The following is a 23,833-nucleotide window of genomic DNA, read 5'->3' as shown; positions in this document are numbered from 1 at the left end:
TGTCTCTCTCTTTCCCCACGCCTGTCTCGCTCGCTCCCCCTGTCACCCTCTTCCTCAACTACTCCGTAGCGTTCCAAATCCGAGCTGAGTTGAGCCGAGCTTTGCCGAGTAGCCTAGAGACGAAGCGTTGGTCCGAACCGAGCCGAGCGGGACCGATGCACTGTGCATAGGAACTCTGCACCACTGTTTGCGCACGTGCGATTTTGGACATTTGAGAGCCCCTTATATAGAGTCTACAGCCAATTCTTCCCAATTCTACCCAAACCTAATTATCCCCACCAAACTAGCTAATAGTTTTACGTGACAGTTGTTATCATGATATAAACCACAGGGCTTCCAGTTTTATGTGGAATCCGAATCACTGGGTTGTGACTTATCATTTCAAAAATTGTACATACACTGTTCAGGGTTCTAACGATAGTCACCTTGAAGGAAAATAGTGAGAGTACCACACAGTTATCACGTCTCAAAAAATTAATTATAAATATAAGCAAAAGTATTATAGACTAACCACACAGGTTGTTAGATTTACCTGCCCGTTTGGATATGGGCTATTAACAATGACGTTACATTCAATTTAGAGCAAATAGGTCAACAAAAACTTCAACATTGGATATTAAGAGCTAGCAAGTAAGCTTGAAAGATTACGAAAATATTAAATCCTAACTCGGAGACTATAAATCTGAGAACGTAACTTGGAATCAAAATCGCCCACTAGAACGCGTTCTTTCATTTATGAACTCTCCCGTATTTTTACTGGGATTCAACTAGGATTACCTAGATGAGAAGCTATTTACTTAAAATCATTCAAATATCATGTCTTAATTAAAATTTCCCGTTATAGTACACAACTCCATATGACGTTGATTGATGATAACGATATGTTTACGTTTTACTGTGTAAACATTCAGGTACATTATCCCCTGTGATTAGAGCAGCTCACTGCGTTAATTGCCGTACAATAACAGTGAAGTCTCTAGAGTGAATCAAATACAGTCTCGTGTCCCACTTAGTACTTAATGCACGTACATTTGAAGCCTACAATTCATTACATTACTTATATTATAAAGCAATTACCTGCTCTTTTAATAAGATGCTTTCTGACAAATTAGTTTTGTCTCACTGGAACAGGGTGAATATTAAACCCACAGAAAATTGCATGTTACCCAAACTTAAGTTCAGACAAGCAGTGACCACAAACTCTTCAGCTACCAGAAAAGTTGGACGTGCGGTTAAAGGTGCGCGGCTGTGAGCTTGCATCCGGGAGATAGTGGGTTCGAATTCCACTGTCGGCAGCCCTGAAAATGGTTTTTCCGTGGTTTTTCATTTTCACACCAGACAAATTCTGGGACTATACCTTAATTAAAACCATGGCCGCTTCCTTCCAACTCCTAGGACTTTCTATCTCATCGTTGCAATAAAACCTATCTGTGTCGGTGCGACGTAAAGCCACTAGCAAAAGACTCTTCAGCTCTTATCGGCATTTCTCTTTAGAGTAAGAACAACAACTTCCCCATACGTGCAGCAAACTGTTATTCCACTACCAGCAAGGCTTACTTCCATTGAGAAAATAGTCGAAGCTACTGACCCGATCATTCTCCCGAAATTCTTCTTTGTCTTTCTCCAATTATTACTTGCATATCGTTCTTCTCAGAGACGAGGAGGAATAAATACTTTTTCCGCCTTTAGTTCGTACCACTACCTTCCAGGAAGGATTGTGTTATTACTCCCCTGGAACTCGCTATCGGGATATTCCAAGAATATTTTCAATATTTAAATTTTAGATGTTAACACTCTTTAAAAGAACTGCAGGATATGTCTGCGAAGGTGTAAGGAAATGAATGAATGAGAAACTACTAGAATGAAAGGAAGTATACTAGCACACGGATAGGTAGTTGAATTTAATTAGTCAACCGGCTGATTGAGAGAAGGAATGACTTATAAACAAATATTTTACAATCTACTTACCGACTTATTTTTCTTTTCGACAAAGTCACTTGGACATCATCTCCTTTACTATCAAACTGTATAATACTGTAAATACTTTCTATTCAAATGAAGGCTGTTTATCCTTACTTGGTGACATTATTGAGAGGCTAATAATGTTTATTTCCTGAGCGAAATATCTGCCGCTAGGCTGAAGCGAAATATGTGATCAAAGGATATATTCTTTTAGATGGCACAGACGACAGAATTTCCAATATGACCTAAACGATGAATGATTTCATACAGATCATAAGACGTGATAAATGCACTTCAGATGAAAGTGCACGTAGCCTCAATTAAGACTCAGCCTCAGTTTTTGCCTGGCATGAAGATGGGAAACCACGGAAAACCATCCTAATGGTTGCTGGCGGTGAGGTTTGAATCAAATTCCAAATATAAGATTACATCTAACTGGCCATACTACGCAGCCAAAAGAAATTTTTAAATCCCCAAAAACGAACCCAATAACATAGTGTGAACAATATTAATTTAACTATGAGTGTATGAATTTAATTTACAGCTCAACACGTATTTCGCTTGATCGTAGTTTCTCCTCAATAATTCACGAACAGGTGCTCTGCGTCAGACAGATAACATATAAACAAACGGCAACTCTCATGTGTTCCCTGACTTCCAACTTTCATCACTTCGCTAGATGTCCAGTTGCATTAACAGGGGCTAATGTCCGGATCCATTGCAAAATGGTTAGCGTGCTGACCTTTGGTCACAGGGGTCTCGGGTTCGATTCCCGGCAGGGTCGGAAATGTTCACCATAATTGGTTAATTCTCCTGGCACTGGGACTGAGTGTATGTGTCGTCTTCATCATCATTGCGCCCTCATCACGACGCGCAGGTCACCTACGGGAGTCAAATCAAAAGACCTGCACCAGGCCTCTCCGCAGGCCACACGCCATTATTATAACAGGGGCTAATAAGTTTGCAATGTGTCCGTTTATACAATTTGACACTCATTTTATTTAGGACCTACTTAAGCGCAAACTTAACATTTGCAAGGACACCTGTACCATTTAAAAGACGAAACTTATCCACGTGCAAACTCTGATTTTTCCCTATTGCAAACTATGAAGCGGAAACTTGGACGAAGACGATGGTTGTTTTCCGGAGACTTAACGCTGAACAAATGTGGTATTATGAGAGTTCTGATCCTTGGCTGAATGGTTAACGTGGTGATCTTCGGTTCAGAGGTCTCTGGGTTCTATTTACGCCTAGATTGGGGATTATAACTACGTATGGATAATCCCTCCGGATTTGAGACTTGGAAATTTTGTTCGTCTTATTACCCACGCCTTCACCTTCACGCCTTACGAAAAAATTGAATAGTGAATTCATCCCTCCGTATAGGCTTGGTGTCGGGAAGGGAATCCAGCCGTAATACGGGGACATGTCGATATTAAGTGGTGACCGCAAATAACTAGAGAAAAGGGCAAGAGAATGCAAAATAACATTTGGTGCTATGGGAGGTAACTCAAATCCCTTGGACAGATCACAGAACTAACGAATCAGTCCTCAAACAGCTGGAGATCAGAACAATACTGTCTAAGCTCTACAATCGAAAAACCACTCAGGTACGTTAATCACATTTGGAGGGAACCAGGATCATGTTAGTGGAGGCCAAATGCCCAGAGAATATTCACCATTGTGATGAATAAACTAGATCAAGGAACTGCCTGCATGGAACTATGCCCAAGCATGTGTGACTATGCCCTTTACAGACACTTTTAAAGTCAGGCCTTCAACACGGTAACATAATTATGCCACGACACTCTTTCAGGACTTACCCTGAAGAGATATACTTTGCTTTATTCGACTTCTTGAAATCAGATCATATTTTTAGAAGACTTCCACTTCTAGAAAGGCATGATCCTTGCCTTCAAGTCAGTACTAGGTTAAACCTCCAAGTCAAAGGTATTTGGGCATAGAACAAACCACGCATTTACTGTAGAGCTCATGTTACGCATAGCAGGAGCCTTTACCTTCTAATAATCTTCTAGCATTCGTGGATTTACATTACCGCTGTGTCTTCTAGGTGATGAGGAACTTCTCACATTATTAGGCCATGTATAAGGACTAATGGCTAAAATCTCGAGAATGAATATTCGATATAATCTCAATCACATCAGAGCTTATAAATTATGAAACACGGGATGTAATCGCGAGGCAGAAGATGAGCTTGATATCGCTTTCATTTACATGTAAAGTGCTCCTCTCCGCCTGTTTAATCTCTCCTGATCATCTCTACCTGATGTCTATGTACGCCAGTGGCGTATGCTGGAATCAAGACGTGGGCTACCACTAGACTTAGGTTACCCTTTTTCGATAGTTGGTTTAGTGAACTTGAAGCCTTCATACTGTTAATTCCCCTAGCTTGGGGACTGGGTGTTTATGACGTCTTCGCCATTCATTTTATCCTCATTAGATCACCACCAAGACTATATAGATGCCATGTATTATTATTATTATTATTATTATTATTATTATTATTATTATTATTATTATTATTATTAAATAAACATGTTGAACTTTACAGCGGTCGTACCCATCGTTCAGTGGTTTGTTAGCTTCCTCGGGAGATCAGTATAGGTGTTCGGGTCCGACCCATGATCACGGGTTCGATTCCAACCAACAAAAGTGAATACTAAACCTGAAGGAATGCATTTCAGTTTAGCAGATCACGTCAGCAAGCCGCTTGAGGTGTCTCGAGGGGAGAGGGGCGAGAGTTTGGGCTGCAATATCAGTCCCCGATGCCTTGCTCTCTGAAATATATGCGACGTTTTTTCTCACTGCTTTCAAGTTTTGTAAATGGAACAATGTGTCAGATGCTTACATTGTAATATGGTTTAGACTTCCATCATTCTCAATTGAGGTTTGAGCTTCACCGATAGCCTTGGTAGACCTCAGTATACGCCACTGATGTACGCTACCTCATTTTTTCTACCTCACCCTCCTAATCACCTTTGATTTCCAGCTCGCATTCCTCTCCGTCTGACACACCGCCCTCCTATTCAAACTTAGATACTTTGCACCCCACCCCCATCTCCTACGTCCGCTTCATCTCTTCCTACTTCTTGAATCGATCAACCCAAATCTCCATCAACAACCAACTTTTCCCCTCCTTCCCCCTCACACTAGGCGTCCTGCAAGGATCACCCCTTGCACCACTCCTATTTATCCTATTCGTGGCCGACATCTCCCAACCTCCTCCCCCCGTCAAACTCCTTCTCCAACCCTACCTAAACACCTTCCTATCCTGGTGCGACCGGTGGCACCTAAAACTAAATTCCGAAAAGACCCAGTCCATCATCTTCCGACGTAGACGGGGTAAAACCAATGTATCCCGCTACACAGGCAACCTCCAACTCCATTTCCGGAGATCACCTGCCCGAACCCAACCCACCCTAAAATACCTAGGCATCCTTTTCGATCAACACCTCACCTTCCGCCCCCACTTCCAGTACTTACAAACCAATGCAGCCGAGCCCGGTTAGTGCGCCGCCTAGCCGGGAACCGGTGGGGTGTTAAATCCTCACTGCTCCTTCACACCTACAAATTCATCGTACGACCACAAATCACCTACGGCCTCATCATCTGGGCGGCCGTTGCCAACTCCCACCCGAACCTGTACCGCCCCTACTATCCATCGAACGCCGCACAGTCCGTCACGCACTCCAGCTCCCCTTCCGGTACCCCACGGCTGAGCTTCTCGACATATTCCCCTTCCCATCCCTTGACTCCTACGTCCTCACACAATTCCAACGATCCTACAGCCGAGCCCTAGACAGGGATAACCCATCTCTCAACCAACTCCTACGCGGAGACCCTCCCTCCAACCCCCACTTCACCCAAACACCGTACCATCTTTTCCGGTCCCTCCTCCCACCTGATGGGGGTCCCATATAAGGAAAACGGAAGGTGTGACATAAAAAGCCCATCACCTTAACTCCCATAACCCCATGAAAACCCCCACCCCCAACCCACCCCCAGCAAAACCCCCAAATAATGCCCAGTGAGCCCTCGTTTAACTCCTCCCCTCCATCAGATTTTAATTTCAGATTAAAAGCCTTTGTATTAACGCATCTCATTTATGTTTCTGAAGCAGTTTATAGCGTCAAAAACTAGCATATAACCTATATGAAAGATCTGTTTCCAGCAAAAATTCGATTTTCAGTCTTGTAAATATTCTAAATCGTCTGCAACCATCTGTAAATAATGTAAATATTTTTGTAACCAACTGTATCCAACATAGACAAATTGCTGAAAAATATAGCATTTGTATCTGTTCCAATATCATATGTATTCAATAATTTTTATGGCAATACGAACGACACAAGGGACAAAAATACTGTAGTAATTACAGGCTCTTCGATCACTGATGTATGCAATGTGTAAGTTCATGTGCCTAAAGTAAATAAATAAATAAATAAATAAATAAATAAATAAATAAATAAATAAATAAATAAATAAATAATATTAATACTAATAATAGCAATAATAACGTTCCTTGTATTTCAAAGGAAAGATATCATAGCCTGAAAAACCATCTTTCATTGAAACATGTCCACTGATGCAAAAGAACCTAGAATAGAATTAGTAAATTCAAACTGGTCAACGATAGTGTAATATACATTTGATATTTGAAATTGAATTGAGTTCTGTTAGCTAATAACGTACGCTACTTCCTGGAGTCTACAGCATCCTTAATACAATAATTTTCGCGTCATTAACACAATTGCGGTCGCCATTAATGCAGATAAAAGACACGAGTCGCTCTGTAATGTGAACAGGGAACGCTCGATATTCGTGTTTACTTTGTTGAATACACTGTGGAAACAGAGTACATAATTATGCAGAAATTGAGCGGTGAAAATTTTAGTTAGACTAGAGCTTGACAATATGTATGTGATCGTTAAATCGCTCTTCATATCAAACGTAAACAAAGTTCGTTGATTCCTTAGTTGATTCCAATTGTGTATGTAAGCGACTTGAATATCGACATTACTTGCTCAACAACAGAGTCTGATATAACAATAAAAATATATTAGACAACAATAAAGCTCCACTATTTTAGGTTTGTTGTTATTAGTTAATGTTAAATGGTTCCCTTCTTGATGCTCAGAACCACAGCACACTGCCAACCACCCACAACCACCCACTAATAGTGATTATGAACCTCCACAAAGAATTGACGTCAGGAAGGGCATCCGGCCGTGAAACCAGTCCAAATTTATATGTGCTCGCACTCGCAACTCCATATGTGTGGGTAAAACGCGCTAGAAGAAGAATAAGTTAATGTTAAAGAATAACTACCAAAATCCCTGTGCTTGTGTGTTTGTGTGTGTGTGGGTGTGCGTGTGTGTGTGTGTGTGTGTGAAAATGCTGATAACCTGTGTCCCATTGTCCTGTGTAATGGTGTACTTGTTTATAATTTTGTAAGAGCAATAAATGCAAAGCAACAGTCACGATCTTAAATGTCGGATACCATCCCGGGTATCACCAAGATCTGAAGTGAGAAAGGGGCGTGGTAGCCAATTGGCACAGACGCTGGCTTCTCACAAAGGCGGTCGTGGTTTAATTATCGGCGAATGCACGTGGAATATTTGAAATGAAATATCACAGCACTGTGATTCGGATTCCACGTAAAACTTGAGGTCCCGTCCCCATGATCTGGACATGAAATGCCACACTAAACTACTAACATAGACCTACTTACTTGGGAAATTAAAAGTAAATGTAATAATAATATTATTGGATGTACGTCCCACAAACCACTTCTATGGTTTTAGGAGACGCCGAGGTGTCGAAATTTAGTCCCGCACGAGTTCTTTTACGTGCCAGTAAATCTACCGACAGGAGGCTGACGTATTTGAACACCTTCAAATATCACCGGACTGAGCTAGGATCGATCCTGTGAAGTTGGGGTCAGAAGACCAGTGCCTCAACCATCTGAGTAACCTGGGAAACCACAGAAAACAACTGAGTTAACACTAGAAAGTTCTTCAAATACTATATTGTCCGAGATTACCACCTTCCCGTTCTTCAAACTCAATTTGTTACAGAACCAGGAATCAAACCTGGAACATTCATAACGGAATATAATGCTTTTAAAGTCGGTGACATAAATTATCTTATCAGATGTGTGATATTTCAGAGCAGTAAATTGGAAGTGCAGTGAGGAAGTGGTAGCTCCTTATGTACAGACCTGGAGCAACTACTGCAAATATTCTCTTTCCAGCTACTTCTGAAGAACGATATACACTGGGGTTTATTCATTCTTCAACGTCAATAAATATCAGATTGATTCGTGTAGGAAAAAGCAACCAAGAACAGAACTAACTTCTCTATCCCAATTAGGACCAAATTTACATTTAGAGGGAGACTTGAATCTGCTTGTCTATGATCATTTACGCTTGTAGGGCGATTGCTTTGCTTTCCGTGCAACTCCACCTCATATAGAAAAGGAAGTTTAGTTAAAAGTTCGCAATTAACTTAGTTCTTTCAATTCATAACATAGGGTTTCAACGATTTTTTTAAAGTAAACCTTCAATTTATGACGTTCTTTATTACTCCAAGTGATTCTGAAAAGTAACCTTGTAATCTTCTACTTGAATCTCCCACTTAAGTGCCAACATAAGCATTTTTCATTCGGATAGTATGCAATGGAGTCATGCACTAAGCCGTGCTTAGCCTATTTAACGGTGTTTCCTTCTCGGAACACTTCACTGCAATTATGTCCAAGAATATGGATGCTGAACAACAGCTGATAAGAATTGTTCACACAGCGTTACAGATAGACAGAAATGAAGTCCAGATATATTTTTGACGAGGTGTAGTATTTAGAAAGCACTATATCTTCTTGCATGGGCTATAATTTCGTATCTCCATTGGTCAGTCTCAGTATCACTTTTGGCTTTGGAAAGTGACGGAAATTTTGGAAAGGCTAATAATGTCGTTACTTATACACTCAGTCCCTACTGAGAATGAGATAAAAGGGTCGGACACATGGTCAGTTAGTGAGTGTATTTCTGTTGACTTGGCAGACTGATGTATACTAGCACCTTATGTCTAAAGGAATGAAACGATGGGAAACTACCTCATTCCTCTAGCACGCTTCCTTACCGATGCCTGAACTGACTATGACAGCTGATGGTGGAGCTACTACAGATCAAATCACACTTCGGGCAGAGGGCCTCGAGGAACAGACAGACAGACAGACAGACAGACAGACAGACAGACATACGAACGATCACACACACACACATACACATACATACGTACACATATCAAGTTTGCATTAATGTGGACAATTCACACGATAAAACAATTATTTCGTAAAAGGCCGACTTCTTTTGCCAGACACGAGACTAATATTGCTGATATGTTTTGTGGACATACATGTTAATGGAAATGGCATATCGCCGGTGCGCGACCAATACGTCACATACAACAATCCTCTTCCGGTATATTATCCTCCTTAAGACTGGTCCCGCCTCCAAGCCACACATAGATATGCAGTCCACCAGAACTACGTTCGTTGTGTTCACATTCGTGTGCTGATGTGTAAAATAAAATGAACATTAAATGCTTTATACTCTAGGAGTGCGTATATACTTCATGGAAATATACATTCCTACAGTACGGTACAATATGGTTCATTTTCCTTTACACATTATCACAGGAAAATGAACACAACGAACATTCTTTTGATTGACTGCATATCCATATATGGTTGTGAGGTGCGACCAGTCTTAAGGAAAATAATGGATAGAAAGATCATTGTGGGATACGAAGTATTGATCGCGCACCGTCGATATTCCTAATCAAGGGTATTTAAAACAACGGATCAATATCTCAACATCCGAAACTCAGACACTACTACACAGTCATCCACCCGGAGGATCTATACACTGCAGAGTGCCTTGTGATACATAGAGAAGCTCTGATGGAGAAACTGGAGGTGAAGGAAAGAACTACTTTGAGAAAAATGATAGGCTTGATAAAAGAAAGTGGAGAATACAGAAGACGGAACAATCAGAATTATGCACACACGTAGGGTATGTAAATGAAGCTATTCGGAGTGAGGGGATTACATTTTGTGGTCAAATGGCACGAGTGAGTCCAACGAGATTGACAAGCAGAGTATTTGCCTTCTTCCTAGAAAAGAAAACCAAAGGTTCCTGGATCACGGAGGTGTAAAGATAATTACATGAGAGGTGGATTACACGTGACGATATTCGGGAGAGTGACTCTCTTAAGACAAAATTTAAAGTACACCGGATTTCCAAGGAAACCTAATTTTAAAACAGGCAAGTGGATTGAAGAAATGAAGCAACAATATCGAGAATAAATATAGTAGTACTGGGCAAATTTTAAAGTTCGAGGAAGTAAACAGTTGAAATAACGTTGTCCTTAGCTGACCGAAATAATAATAATAATAATAATAATAATAATAATAATAATAATAATAATACGACCTTAGCTACCGTACTGAGACATGTTTATTTAGATGCTATTTAGGTTGCTTAAATGTCAATTTCAACAATTTCCTTTACTCAACCAAATGGCAGAGGAATCGAAACTCTCTTACGCGAACATCTGCTAAATTTATTTATTTCTTCGGGCAAATACAGAATGTTTCACCGGAGATATTTAACCTGCGGTCATCCTGCGACATGGAGCTCAAACTGGAGTTTCCTCCACTGTTGAACACTCCGACTAACTCTGTCAAGTTTGAAGCCACGATCTTGTCATCTGGAGACGGATAATTTACAGCTGATTTACAGAGATAGCTGCCATAAGTGCTGAGTAATTACCATAAACCATCAAAATGAATCTCACCCATGTTAAAATAGTAATGACTGAGTTCTGATGATAGAAGTGGTAGCAATGGTGGTGCTGGTGTGCTTGACGTCATCCATTTAACCCTTGCCGTATATTTCCGGTATATACAGTTGCAATAGCACCGGAGGGGTTGCCACCCTTCCAATAAATCATCAATGGCCTATCACGTCATCCCTTATCGCTGTTACAACTCGCATTATATTTTAATAGCCATCAGTTGTTAAAGAGTCTGATAGTACAATTTTACGCTGCAACGTCACGTTTACGTGAGATTAAGCATGTCAAAATTCAAATAACAGTATACAGTAAAAAACTGGAATGAACGCATGGTATTCTATATTTTTAGTGGTTAATATTTTATTAGACTAAATTTTTAATTATCATCAAAATATGATGATGATGAATGTTTTTAAAGGTGTCTAACAGCTACGTCAACGGCCCCTATTGGTATGAGGTGCAACGAAATGAAGCCATAATTAAAACTTCAAAATGTATCTACTGACTATAATCTAAAACCCAATGATGATGAAAAAATGACCATTAATCCAAAACAATCAGTCGATTCAGTTCACAATTCCTTATTTTCTCAGATGATGCTTCTTGTCCAAAGGAGTCCAAATTCCAGGCCACCGAACTTTCATAATAGTACTAATCACTGGTAAAGCAGAACCATGGTGTTCCTCCTATAGTGGTACTAACCACAGGCCACGTATTCTCATGATGTTGTTCACATAGTGGTGCTAAACACAGGCAGCGCTCAAACCCGCGGTATTCGTCGCATAATGGTACTGCTCCTGGGTAACGTAGACCCATGGTCATGATGTTACTAATCACGGGTACCGTAAACCCATAGTAATCCACCCACGATAATAATAATCACAGAACCATGGTGTCCCTCGCATTGTGTTACTGATCACAAGTAGTCTCATGGTTCTAAGTCCATCATCCCTTGGTCGTTCCTTTCAGTCGTCCCTTACGACAGGCATGGGATACCGTGGGTGTATTCTTCATCTGCGTCCCCAACCCACAGGGGGTTATTACCAAAATAATTCAATTCCTTCGTAGATAAAATCCCTAAGGATACCCACAACAGAATGATGTTATATCTACAGGTTCCTACTATTCCTTTTTGCTTCACGTCGCCCTGACACAGATAGGTCTTATGACGGCGATGGGACAGGAAAGGCCTAAGAATGGGAAGGAAGCGGCCGTGGCCTTATTCATGGTACAGCCCCAGCATTTGCCTGGTGCGAAAATGGGACAACACAGAAAACCATCTTCAGGGCTGCCGACAGTGGGTTTCGAACCCACTGTCTCCCGGATGCGAGCTCATAGCTGCGCGCTCCTAACCGCTCGGCCAACTCACCCGTCTCTATACGTTCCATTGTAGCTGCGAGGAACTTACACTGTAGAGTACGATACGCTTATTCTTTTTTTTTTTTTTGAGTAAATGTACAATTAGGTCATTCCACACAAGCAGAGCTCACCACTGAAGATTTTCGAAAGCCAATACTGCAAATATGAAGGTCTGAATCACTTTAAAACTGGGCGCTGAATGCTAAAATTATAGCTTTCCACCCTATATTTTTACACATTACCACGTATAGGAACCACACATTCAGTAGATATTGTTCCAAATTTCCGTCAAGGAAGTGTTCTAAGAGCACTGTGTCGTCTGGTATGGGCTCGAAAAAATTATTTTCATTAATCCCACTCATTTTGATCTTTTACTTTCATAACGTGTAAGGGACTGCGGTTTTGGATATGCTAGTTGTACGAACAAAACAAAATCTGCCAAATATTGCCCGTAAATCGTATTCTGAAAAATGAGAGTTACAAGAGCTTACATAGCATTTTAGGACTATAGAGATTTCAAAAAAGAACATTATTCTTTTTACACATTAAAAAATCAACTATTTCCTATGACAAGAGATCGCAAATCGTTCCTCAAAGCGTACATCACAGCTGGGAAAACGATGATTCTATAGGATACTGTAAGCCAGGGCCTCTCAAACGCTCAAAATCTCACGCGTGCAAACAGCGGCGCAGAGTTCCTGTGCACAGTGCATCGGTTCCACTCGGCTGGGTTCGGACCAACGCTTCGTCTCTGGGCTACTCGGCTAAGCTCGGCTCAACTCGGCTCCGATTTAGAGCGCTACGGAGCATGTGAGGAGGACGGACACAGGAGGAGTGAGCGAGACAGGCGTGGGGAAAGAGAGAGACAGCGCTATTGCTCCAAATCGAGGAGTGGGGGTCTGCATTCTTGGCAACCAAGCGAAGTCGTCTTTTGCACCGTGCACAGCGCATGCACCGGGCGCATGCACCCTGAGAGGCCCTGCTGTAAGCTATAGTGGTGTCGAACTTGGAGCGTTCCTTGTTTCACCTATATTCACAGTGATTAAAGTTAGATTGAAATTGTTGTTCGACAACTTGATGTATTTCTTATCGTCATTTCAGGAACTTGAAACGATATGTTGAACGGGTGTATTAAGAAGAAGCACAAGTAGGCAACCATCACTCTCATTCTATCACTCCTGAATATATTTATACATCAGTTCATCAGAATATCACACTGGGATATTTTCAGTTATCCATTAGGCTACAGACCGCACAAATGACAGAACGTAACTGTATTATTCTTATGAAGACGACATATTGGGAGTGGCCCAATGAGAATAAAAGCACACATAAAATATATTTCGTGCTTAATTTTTTTTTGCTCTCCGTATAGGTAATGAATAACTAACTATGTATTTGATTTCCTTTATATTTCTGCACGTTTATTAACAACACAGGTACGTGACATCGGTAGTTCATTGAAGGAATACGTGAGTCAGAATATGGAGCTACCAGCCGGCCTGCGGACACGTGACAAACTCTACTTCTATAGTCCCTTTTGCCTGATATACCCGTGAAGGCGATACTAGAACACTTGTATTCTGGGCATACCCAGAAGGTGCTAGCACTTCATCACCAGGTATATAAAAGCAGGCTCATCTCGAAGAGTTGTTTTGAGTGTTGAGCAGTCAGTTACGAGTCGGGGCTGAGAATTCAGTGTCTGCAGTGGCCCTGTGAGTTAATCCTTGCATTAGTGATGTGCGCGAGTGATGCCTGGAATCGCGGTACTCGATTCTTTCGAGTCCAGGCTCGGACTCGCTTCGCTTGCGAAGGCTCGATGATAGCATGACGTCACACGTTCGCTCACTCGCCGGCTCGTAGATGGATGAAGCATGCGTACAAGCGGTCGCTGAGGGTTTATGGGATTGCGACAGCGCGGTACGATATGAAAAAACTGAATGAATGCGCAAAAGGAATAACCTAAATTTGATAATTACTTGAGAACGATAATAATGCCACTTAATACGCATAATAAGATATGAAAATATCCGTTTACGGCGTCTCGCACACACTTCACTGAATATGCCATCTATTCTAATATTGATAATATAGCTTATCTGGCCTTCATAGCCCGACTTGGCCGGTTCGATACTGGTTTATTCCGGTAGTATTTGAAGGTGCTCAAATACGTCAACCTAGTGTCGGTAGAATTATTGGGACGTAAAAAATCTCCCGGGGGACTAAATGCGGTACCTCGGCATCCCCGAAAACCATACAAATGTACGTACTTGGACGTAAAAGTTATAACATTATTATTTATTATTATTATTATTATTATTATTATTATTATTATTATTATTATTATTATTATTTCAAATCCCTGTCACGGTATGTATGTTGTAATTAGTGTATTTTAAACATGTGCTATTTGTAGACTATAGACGGTATTTCTGCACATATTGTATTGCTTCGCTACTGGTAAATTATATCTCATGTAGCCATTATGCATATACACGGGCGTAGATGTGCTAATATGATCGGTAGTATGACAGATTTATTGTAACCATAGCCTATTGCTAACCGCGCCAAAGCCTACAATCGTCTGGGGGAACAGGTGAATTACAGCAGTTTATATGTACATCATACTTTCGGCAGATATAATGTCGGGTATTAAGATGAGGCGTCCAGAATGTGACGTACGTTCACGCAGCAAATCAGCGGACAGAACGTCATTCTGTTCTAGCTAAACAGCTGACAGTTTGTTAGTAAGTCACAACCTTTAGTGCCTATGATGATGATGGTAATAATAATCATAACAATCGAATTATTGACGACCGATGACTGAACAACATCAATCATCAGCAGCAAACATATTGCACTCCACACTACAAAAATATTCTGTGGGTGACCCTGAATGCCGTGCACTCCAGTACAGTAGATTTTAGTTCTAAGGCATGTCCACAGATAGCGACCCCAGTATGCTTGGACTCGAGTTTGGAGTCGAGTAATACCGATTCTAAGAGCACATTACTCGATTCTACTCGATTCCGTCGCTAGCCCATCACTACCTTGCATAGTGTGTTTCGATATCCAGCAGATGTGTGGACAAGCCTGACTGCATTGAGCTGCTGTATGACGTGACTGCGGTGCGTGCGCAGCAAAGTTAAGTTGAGACTTATCCACCAAGATTAAGGAGGATCAACCTTTGCAGGTAAATACTACCAGCCGAAGACTCGCTGTGATGATATGAGACGTTCGTACATATCCAGTAATTATTAGTAAAGTTTTGCCATTCGTTGTGGAGCATTTTTGTGTACATGTATGTATGTATGTATGTATGTATGTATGTATGTGTGTAAATATTGAGTCATTCTCGATTAAATTCGTTCAATAAATATTTCATTCGTAACATTAATTAAATTTTAGAGTTATTTGCTTAACAATAAAAATAAATACAACTCGAAATCCGGATCCTCTCTAGATAAACTCTGATGCTCTCGTTATGTTACTACAAATAATTGTTATGTGCTGCATGGTTATTATGATCCTATTCAATATTTTCTGTCACGGAAACTATCATCGAAATTTCCAAACATTTGAATTGTCTACCGTAAGAAATATAATAATTTGTACTACGCCTTGTTGAATAAAGCCGGCCTCGTGCTGTAAGGGTAGCGTGCCTGCCTTTTATCCGGAGGCGCCGGGTTCGATTCCCAACCAGATAAGGGATATTTACCTGAATCTGAGGGCTGGTTCGAGGTCCGCTCATCCTACGTGATTACAATTTAGGAGTTATCTGACGGTGAGATAGCAGCCCCGGTCTATAAAACCAAGAATAACAACCGAGAGGATTCGTCGTGCAGACCACACGACACCTCGTAATCTGCAGGCCTTCGTGCTGAGTAGCGGTTGTAGGCCAAGGCACTTCAGGGCTCTTAGAGCCATGCGAGGTGGGGATTATGTTGAATAAAAATTATGTAAAATTCAACAAGGAATACATTCTAAAACCGAGGTACATACCTACGACCGAGTTTCATACTATCACACTATTCAAAAGTTCTGATAACCACAGTATAAAACGATTTGAAAATGAAGTTTCGAATTTTAAAATTTCTTGTATTTTGTAATTTCGTTCGATTTGCACGTAGTTTCAATGTTATTTTAACCAATGTCGAGAGTTTAAATGCAGGACATTTATTTCTGCATCAGATGAGATTCCAATATTTCGTAGCACCCCGTACCACCACACTTCTTGACATATATTCGTTGGGGCTTGCGGCTTATTAGATGTTAGGCCCCTTAGAAAAACAATCATCATAATCATCATCATACTACCTTCCTTGTACCTCGCCACTACTGCTGCAATAGCCTTATGGTATTGCCGTACCTGCTGAAGGTGTCGTTTTATTTGGTGAATATTAGTACAAATGGAATTGCTAACCTTATTGTCCTTAAAACTCATGCCTTCGGAACGGAATCTTTCAACACTCACGTTACCCTTTATTTTTTTAAGATACCAACCTTGAAGACCCCTAGTGGTGGGTAGCTGAATTGCCACCACATATAGGTCGAAACGTACTGCTTTATCTACATCAACACTCAAACGATGTCCCAGAGAAATGTAAAGTTATTGAAAGTTTTTGAAATGGACTATACATTTTTAAAATTTTAATTCGTTACCCATCCACTGCAGACAAATATGATACAACATTCAAATTTTAAAAATGATAGTTTGTTCTGATTACAACTCTGTAATACAATTGATAGCAGGGGGATGCGAGTGTGACTTCCACCACACGTAATTGTCATCAGTGAAAACAGATCACGGTGACTGACTCTCTCGATTTCTGCCCTCTCTATCAACATCAAATGAGCTATTATTTCAGTGTCACTCAATGGTATCATTCGTGTGGTCATTCCAAATACGAATCTCATATCCTGTAGAGGCTGTGTGTTACAGAGGCCGACGGCTAGACAGACCCAGCTGGCCAGGAGGAGGGGATCAGCACGTCCAGCTATGTATCAGCTGCTCTGTTTGCTCATATGGTACAGTGAAGTAAAAATATGGCGATCTAGGAATCTGGACACACCCAGGAGCAAAAGCATGTCGACGACCATTTAACGAACTCCAGGTGCTTAAATGTTTTAATTAACAAATTTTCACACAGAGCCATATTCTTTTCCGTTGTATTTCAGTGTGATTTTTTTTAAACCTGAACGCACTGGTAGATAAAAAAATGATATCATTTAAATACGAGAAGAAATCAAATTATTCCAAAGTGAAAAATATGTTGAAATTATTTATCCTATTAGAATTTGATTCACCAATATTCGTAGTAGAAATAATTATGCATCTGAGGAGAGAGCTTCGCTCGGTGTAACGATTACAAAGGCTCGAAATGTTATTAAGTCACTCCCCTTATAACATAACTCATATCTTTTCAAATCATACTGTACAGACTTGGAAATGTCACAGGGTCATAAGGGAAATAATTAAAGTAGGAATGATCTAACAGTGAGAATAAGTCAAAAACAGACTGAGGCAATGAACTGCGACAACACGGGAAAAATTTCCTATTCATACATTTCCGTGCATGAGAATGAATTTCTTATATTTTCTGGCCTTGTAAATAGCGAAAGCAACATTTTAATGCTATTCACAATAATTATGATGAAAAGATTATGAAAATGTGGACCAGTAGCCGGAAGATTAACGTTAGTTACAAATCCGCCTTGTAAACAGCGAAATCACTTTGGTGCTTTCCACAATTATTCTGCTGATGGAAGTATGTAGTTACAAAAGAAGTAAGTATCTCGGAATAAATTTTTGAGCAGAAAATCTCTTTGGCATTGCCTACACTCAGGTACATGCCTACTTGATCTGACGTTGCCATCGTTACGGCCGGTCATTTCTTCATCCGATTTCAACAGTGGTGGTAGTGTGGATCCATAATCTCGAAACTGATTAGTCTTAGGGATTTAAAAGCTGGTTTCCGGGATCCCGGTGTACCTAGATTTGTTCTCCGCGTCGTGATGCTTCAAATGAGTTTTGTCTCGTACTTTTAAGGAAAATTTTATATATGCTTATGTTAAACTATGCTAATATGCCGAATAGAAATTTGGAAAATGGAGAGGTGAATTCAAATTTCTTGTAGACAGGCTCCTAAAAGGTGATAATACAAAATTTGGTTCAGATTGGTGGAACGGTATAGATTTGTGTAACAGACAGAAATTCTGCTTTATATAGAGAAGTTATTTTAACAAAAGGTAAGAATAATAATTGTTCCAAAGTAATAATCGTACGGTACCGGAACTTCTATCAATAACATAATTCTTATGAAAACTTATGCACCAAGAATGTTTCTTCGTCTAATTCATTAAATCTAGAATATTGTGCACAGATATTAAAAATAATAATAATAATAATAATAATAATAATAATAATAATAATAATAATAATAATAATAATAATAATAATAATAATAATAATAATAAAGTTTAATCATGGATATGTTTTCGGAATAAGGAGAGGAAGAAGAGAGAGAGAGAGAGAGAGAGAGAGAGAGAGAGAGAGTGCAGATTCTTAGGTTGTTGCCACCACATACGACATGCAGGGATACAGATAATGTGGCGGGAGTAGTATAATTGGATGGTTCTGCCGCCGCCACCTCCTCCGGTTCTCGGGAGAGGCATCCGCCACCCGCGGGAAATTTGAATTTTGGCGAGAAATTTGAATTTTGGCGCGAGATTTGAATTTGTAAACAAAACCACGTGCTTTCTGACAGCTGTCATCTACAACAACGCATCGCTAACCTCACTGCTGCCATCTTGACGGGCCTAAACTTCAGTGGTACCAACTTAACCTAACTAGCGTGAGATTTGAATCGGTAAAAAAAATCCACGTGTTTTTTGACAGCCACGTGCTTTCTGACAGACAACAACGCATCGCTAACCTCAGTACTGCCATCTTGACGGGCCTAAACTTCAGTGGTACCAACTTAACCTAACTAGCGCGAGATTTGAATCGGTAAACAAAGCCACGTGCTTTTTTGACAACCACGTGCTTTTTTGACAGTTATCATCGACAACAACGCATCGCTAACTTCAGCGTTAACATCTTGACGGGCCTAAACCTTAGTGGTACCAACTTAACCTAACTAGCGCGAGATTCGAATCGGTAAACAAATCCACGTGCTTTTTGACAGCTGACATCCGCCATCTTTTATCAACAGAGCACAGTGCTGCCCTCTTTAGCTACTTACCTTTGAAATGTGGTGGCGGATAATTTGAAAAATGCTTTTTGATAGCGGCCAACTTTAATCGACAGAGCACCGTGCTGCACTCTGGTGACAGGCAATTCCACGTGACAGCAGCCATCTTTAATCAAGAGAGCACAGGGCTGCACTCTATGTGGTGGTGGCAATTTGAAAAATTTCACAAGCTCTTGTTTGGAAACAAAGCCGCGTGTTTTTTGACAGCTACCATCCGCCATCTTTAATCAAGAGAGCATCGTGCTGCACTCTCTAGTTGAAATGTGGTGGCGGCAATTTGAAAAATTCCACGTGCTCTTGTTTGGAAACAATGCTACATGCTTATTTGACAGCTACCATCCGCCATGTTTAATCAAGAGAGCACCGTGCTGCACTCTCTAGTTGAAATGTGGTGGTGGCAATTTAAAAAATTCCACGTGCTCTTGTTTGGAAACAATGCCACATGCTTATTTGACAGCTGCCATCCGCCATTCTTAATCCATAGAGCACAGTGCTGCCCTCTTTAGCTGAAATGTGGTGGCGGATAATTTGAAAAATGCTTTTTGACAGCAGCCATCTTTAATCCAGAGAGCACCGTGCTGCCCTCTTTAGCTAGATACCTTTGAAATATGGTGGCAGGCAATTCCACGTGACAGCAGCCATCTTTAATCAAGAGAGCACCGTGCTGCCCTCTTTGTGGCGGTGGCAAATTCCACGTGCTCTTGTTTGGAAACAAACTCACGTGCTTTTTTCTGACAGCTTTCATCCGCCATCTTGCATCACAAACCTCAGTGCTACACTTTTTAGCTAGATACCTTTGAAATGTGGTGGCGGTAATTTGAAAAATTCTATGTGCTCTTGTTTGGAAACAAAGCTACGTGCTTTTTTGACAGCTGTCATCCGCCATCTTTAATCAATAGAGCACTGTGCTGCTATCATGCGCGCAATTTCGTCAGCTGTCATCCGCCATCTTTAATCTACAGAGCACCGTGCTGCTCTCTGTAGTAGCGGGCAATTTGAAAAGTTCTGTTAGCTGTCATCCGCCATCGTTAATCAAGAGAGCACCGTGCTGCCACCTTTAGCTAGATACCTTTGAAATGTGGTGGCGGCAAATTGAAAAATTCCACGTGCTCTTGTTTAGTAAACAAACTCACGCGCTTTTTGTCAGCTGTCATCCGCCATCTTACATCGCAAACCTCAGTGCTACACTCTTTAGGTACATACCTTTGAAATAGGGTGGCGGATAATTTTAAAAGAAAAATTCTACAGCAGTCATCTCTCGACGCTAATTTCACAAGATGGTGGCTATACATGACTCCTTAAAGGTGCTTATGCAAGATGGCTGCTATACATAGGTTCTTATGAGACGCCCTTGCGATGCTCGCGCAAGATGGCGGTTATACAAGGCTCCTTATGAGACGTCCTAGGGATGCTTGCGCAAGACGGCGGTTGCTCTTATGAGGCGACTTAAGGGTCCTTGCACAAGATGGCTAGAGACGCCCTAAGGATGCTTGCGCAAGATGGCGGACGCAAGATGGCGGCTCTACACGACTCCTTATGAGACACCTTAAGGGTGCTTGCGCAAGATGGCTGCTGCTCTTATGAAGAAAGCTAGCTTAGAGGCTAACGTGTCGTGCTAGTTCGATTCATTAAATTTGGGGCTTAAATATAAAATGTTATATATCTCGAAAACGGTACATCGTAGAGCAAAACGGACAAAAATTTTCTGCCCAATACCACGGTTCGCAGTATGAGGAACATGATAGCATAAGAAAAACATAGTCTAATGATGAGACCAACGGTTCGGCTCCTACTTAGGCCCTTTGGCATTCGCTCTGTTTTAGCTTGTATTGCAGCAAGTCTTCGTAACATGATCAGGTCTAGCTATAGTAGAGAGTATAACGGGCCGTGCAGGTTCGATTCATTAAATTTGAGGCTTAAATGCAAAATGTTAAATATCTCGAAAACGGTGCATCGTAGAGCAAAACGGACAAACTTTTTCTGCCCAATACCTCGATTCGCAGTATGAGGAACATGATAGCTTAAGAAAAACATAGTCTAATGATGAGATCGACGGTTCGATTCCTACTTAGGCCCTTCGGCATTGGCAGCTATCTAATTCTACAATATGGCGGCTATACATAGCTTCTTATGAGACAGCTTAAGAGCGCTTGCACAAGATGGCTGCTGCTGTTATGAGACGCCCTAGGGGTGCTTGCGCAAGGTAGCAGCGACAAGACGGTGACTATACACAGCTCCTTATGATACGGCCTAGAGGTGCTCACACAAGATGGTGGCTGCTCTGATGAAGAAAGCTAGCTTTGCATCGTGCAGGTATCTTTACAGCACTAAACCTCATACCTTTGAAATGTGGTGGCGGGTAATTTGAAAAATTCTACGTGCTTTTTCTTAACAGCAGCTATCTTTAAACAATAGCGGCTATACATAAGCTGTTAAGGCCTCCTCTTATGTCAAGACATAGCTCTATCGAACAAGTTTAAACCGGCATCGGGATAGCTAGAGTAAGCACGTGCTGCAGTAATGACGTCATTATGCATGTTTAGACTTGCAAATCACAAAAGAAACATAACAAGACTAGAATCGAACACTGCACTCTATGCCGTTAACTTTATCATGTGATCGGAACATTGATTGAAGTGTTTAGAACACTAAATAAGTGAACAAGACTAAAATAGAACACTGCACTCGATACAACATGTGTTTAGAACATGTCAGGGGATACCTTTGTTCTAAGAAGATTAGATTACCGCACTTTCCTTGTAGGGCTAATAGGCTAAAGGGCTAATGGGCAAAAGGGTTAAAGGGCTAAAGGGCTAATGGGCAAAAGGGCTAAAGGGCTAATGGGCTAAAGGACTAATGGGCTACAGGGCTAGGGTGCCTCTCCTCTCTTTATCCGGGCTTGAGACCGGCTCTACAACTAGAGGCGGAGTTAACACCCTATGGAAGGGAGAATTTTGGGAAATAATCTATACGAATATAGCTACTCGATCGACTATATACTACAGATGGATGACTTAGGTGAGGGTAAGCGCTTACTTAATAATACCTACACGTCGTAATTCGTGCTCTATTTCAGAAATCCTCTTTGTACTGCGTGTAACCAGCATCATGATAGGCTCTTAGCAGTTGTAAACGTTTTACGAGTACGTTGAGGTCTTTGCTGATGATGATAATGCTTGTTGTTTTAAGGGGCCTAACATCGGAGGTCATCGGCCCCCGTTGAGTTCTTTTTTTTTTTTTTTTTGCTAGGGGCTTTACGTCGCACCGACACAGATAGGTCTTATGGCGACGATGGGATAGGAAAGGCCTAGGAGTTGGAAGGAAGCGGCCGTGGCCTTAATTAAGGTACAGCCCCAGCATTTGCCTGGTGTGAAAATGGGAAACCACGGAAAACCATCTTCAGGGCTGCCGATAGTGGGATTCGAACCTACTATCTCCCGGATGCAAGCTCACAGCCGCGCGCCTCTACGCGCACGGCCAACTCGCCCGGTGTTGAGTTCTTTACAGTATCGTATATCTACATAGGGTAACAGAGGCTTGTTGTGAACTTTGAGTCTATATGCAGATAGTTGATGTGTAGGGACTTGTTTTGATGTAATACGTCCTTCAGCAGTAGCGTTTCTAGGTACAAACTTAACTTGTTTCGATAGCGATGACGCGTTGAAATCTCCTTCTCCTTTACCTTGCATCTCTTCTTGAGATGTTTGCACTGCGACAGAACGTGTAGTAGGCTTAGGAAATGAAGTAAAATCATCAAGCTGTAATGGCAACGAAACATTTAGATTTTCTTCTTTTTCTACTTTCCCTTTACTACTGTTTTGATCACCAACATTATCCTTATTATCATAATCATGATCTTGCCTCTCTTTACCTTGAAGTTTGTGATTAGTAACAGAACTTGTAACAGGCCTAGACAACAAGGGAGAATTAAAAATCTCTCGCAGAGGTGTACTTTTTAAACATAAATCAGTGTTCGCTTGAATATGGTTGAGCTCTTTGTATTTTGTTCCCGATGAAGCTACATTACACGGGGCTTCATGACGTTGAGCGTTGTATGCGTTCTTGAACTCTCTTCTACAATGTTTGCATTGAAAAATTGTCCTACATGATATCTCATGACGTCACTTGTATATATACCTAGAAATAGGTTTTTCCATGACGGACTTTTATCTTCTGCTAACAGATTCTTCTTTAAATCTACTTGACACTTGTTACTCTGTACTTCGATGATGCGATCAGATTAGCGATTAACAGTAAACTAACACAAAAGCGTATAACCAAGGTAGCAACAGTAAGGTTTAAGCCCATCAAGATGGCAAGAGTGAGGTTAGCAATGTTCTGCTGTTGGATTTTAAATTCCGCACTATAACATGCATAAGGTG

This window comes from Anabrus simplex, chromosome 1 (assembly GCF_040414725.1).
Source record: "Anabrus simplex isolate iqAnaSimp1 chromosome 1, ASM4041472v1, whole genome shotgun sequence".
NCBI lineage: Eukaryota > Metazoa > Arthropoda > Insecta > Orthoptera > Tettigoniidae > Anabrus > Anabrus simplex.
This window is presented reverse-complemented; position numbering follows the sequence as displayed.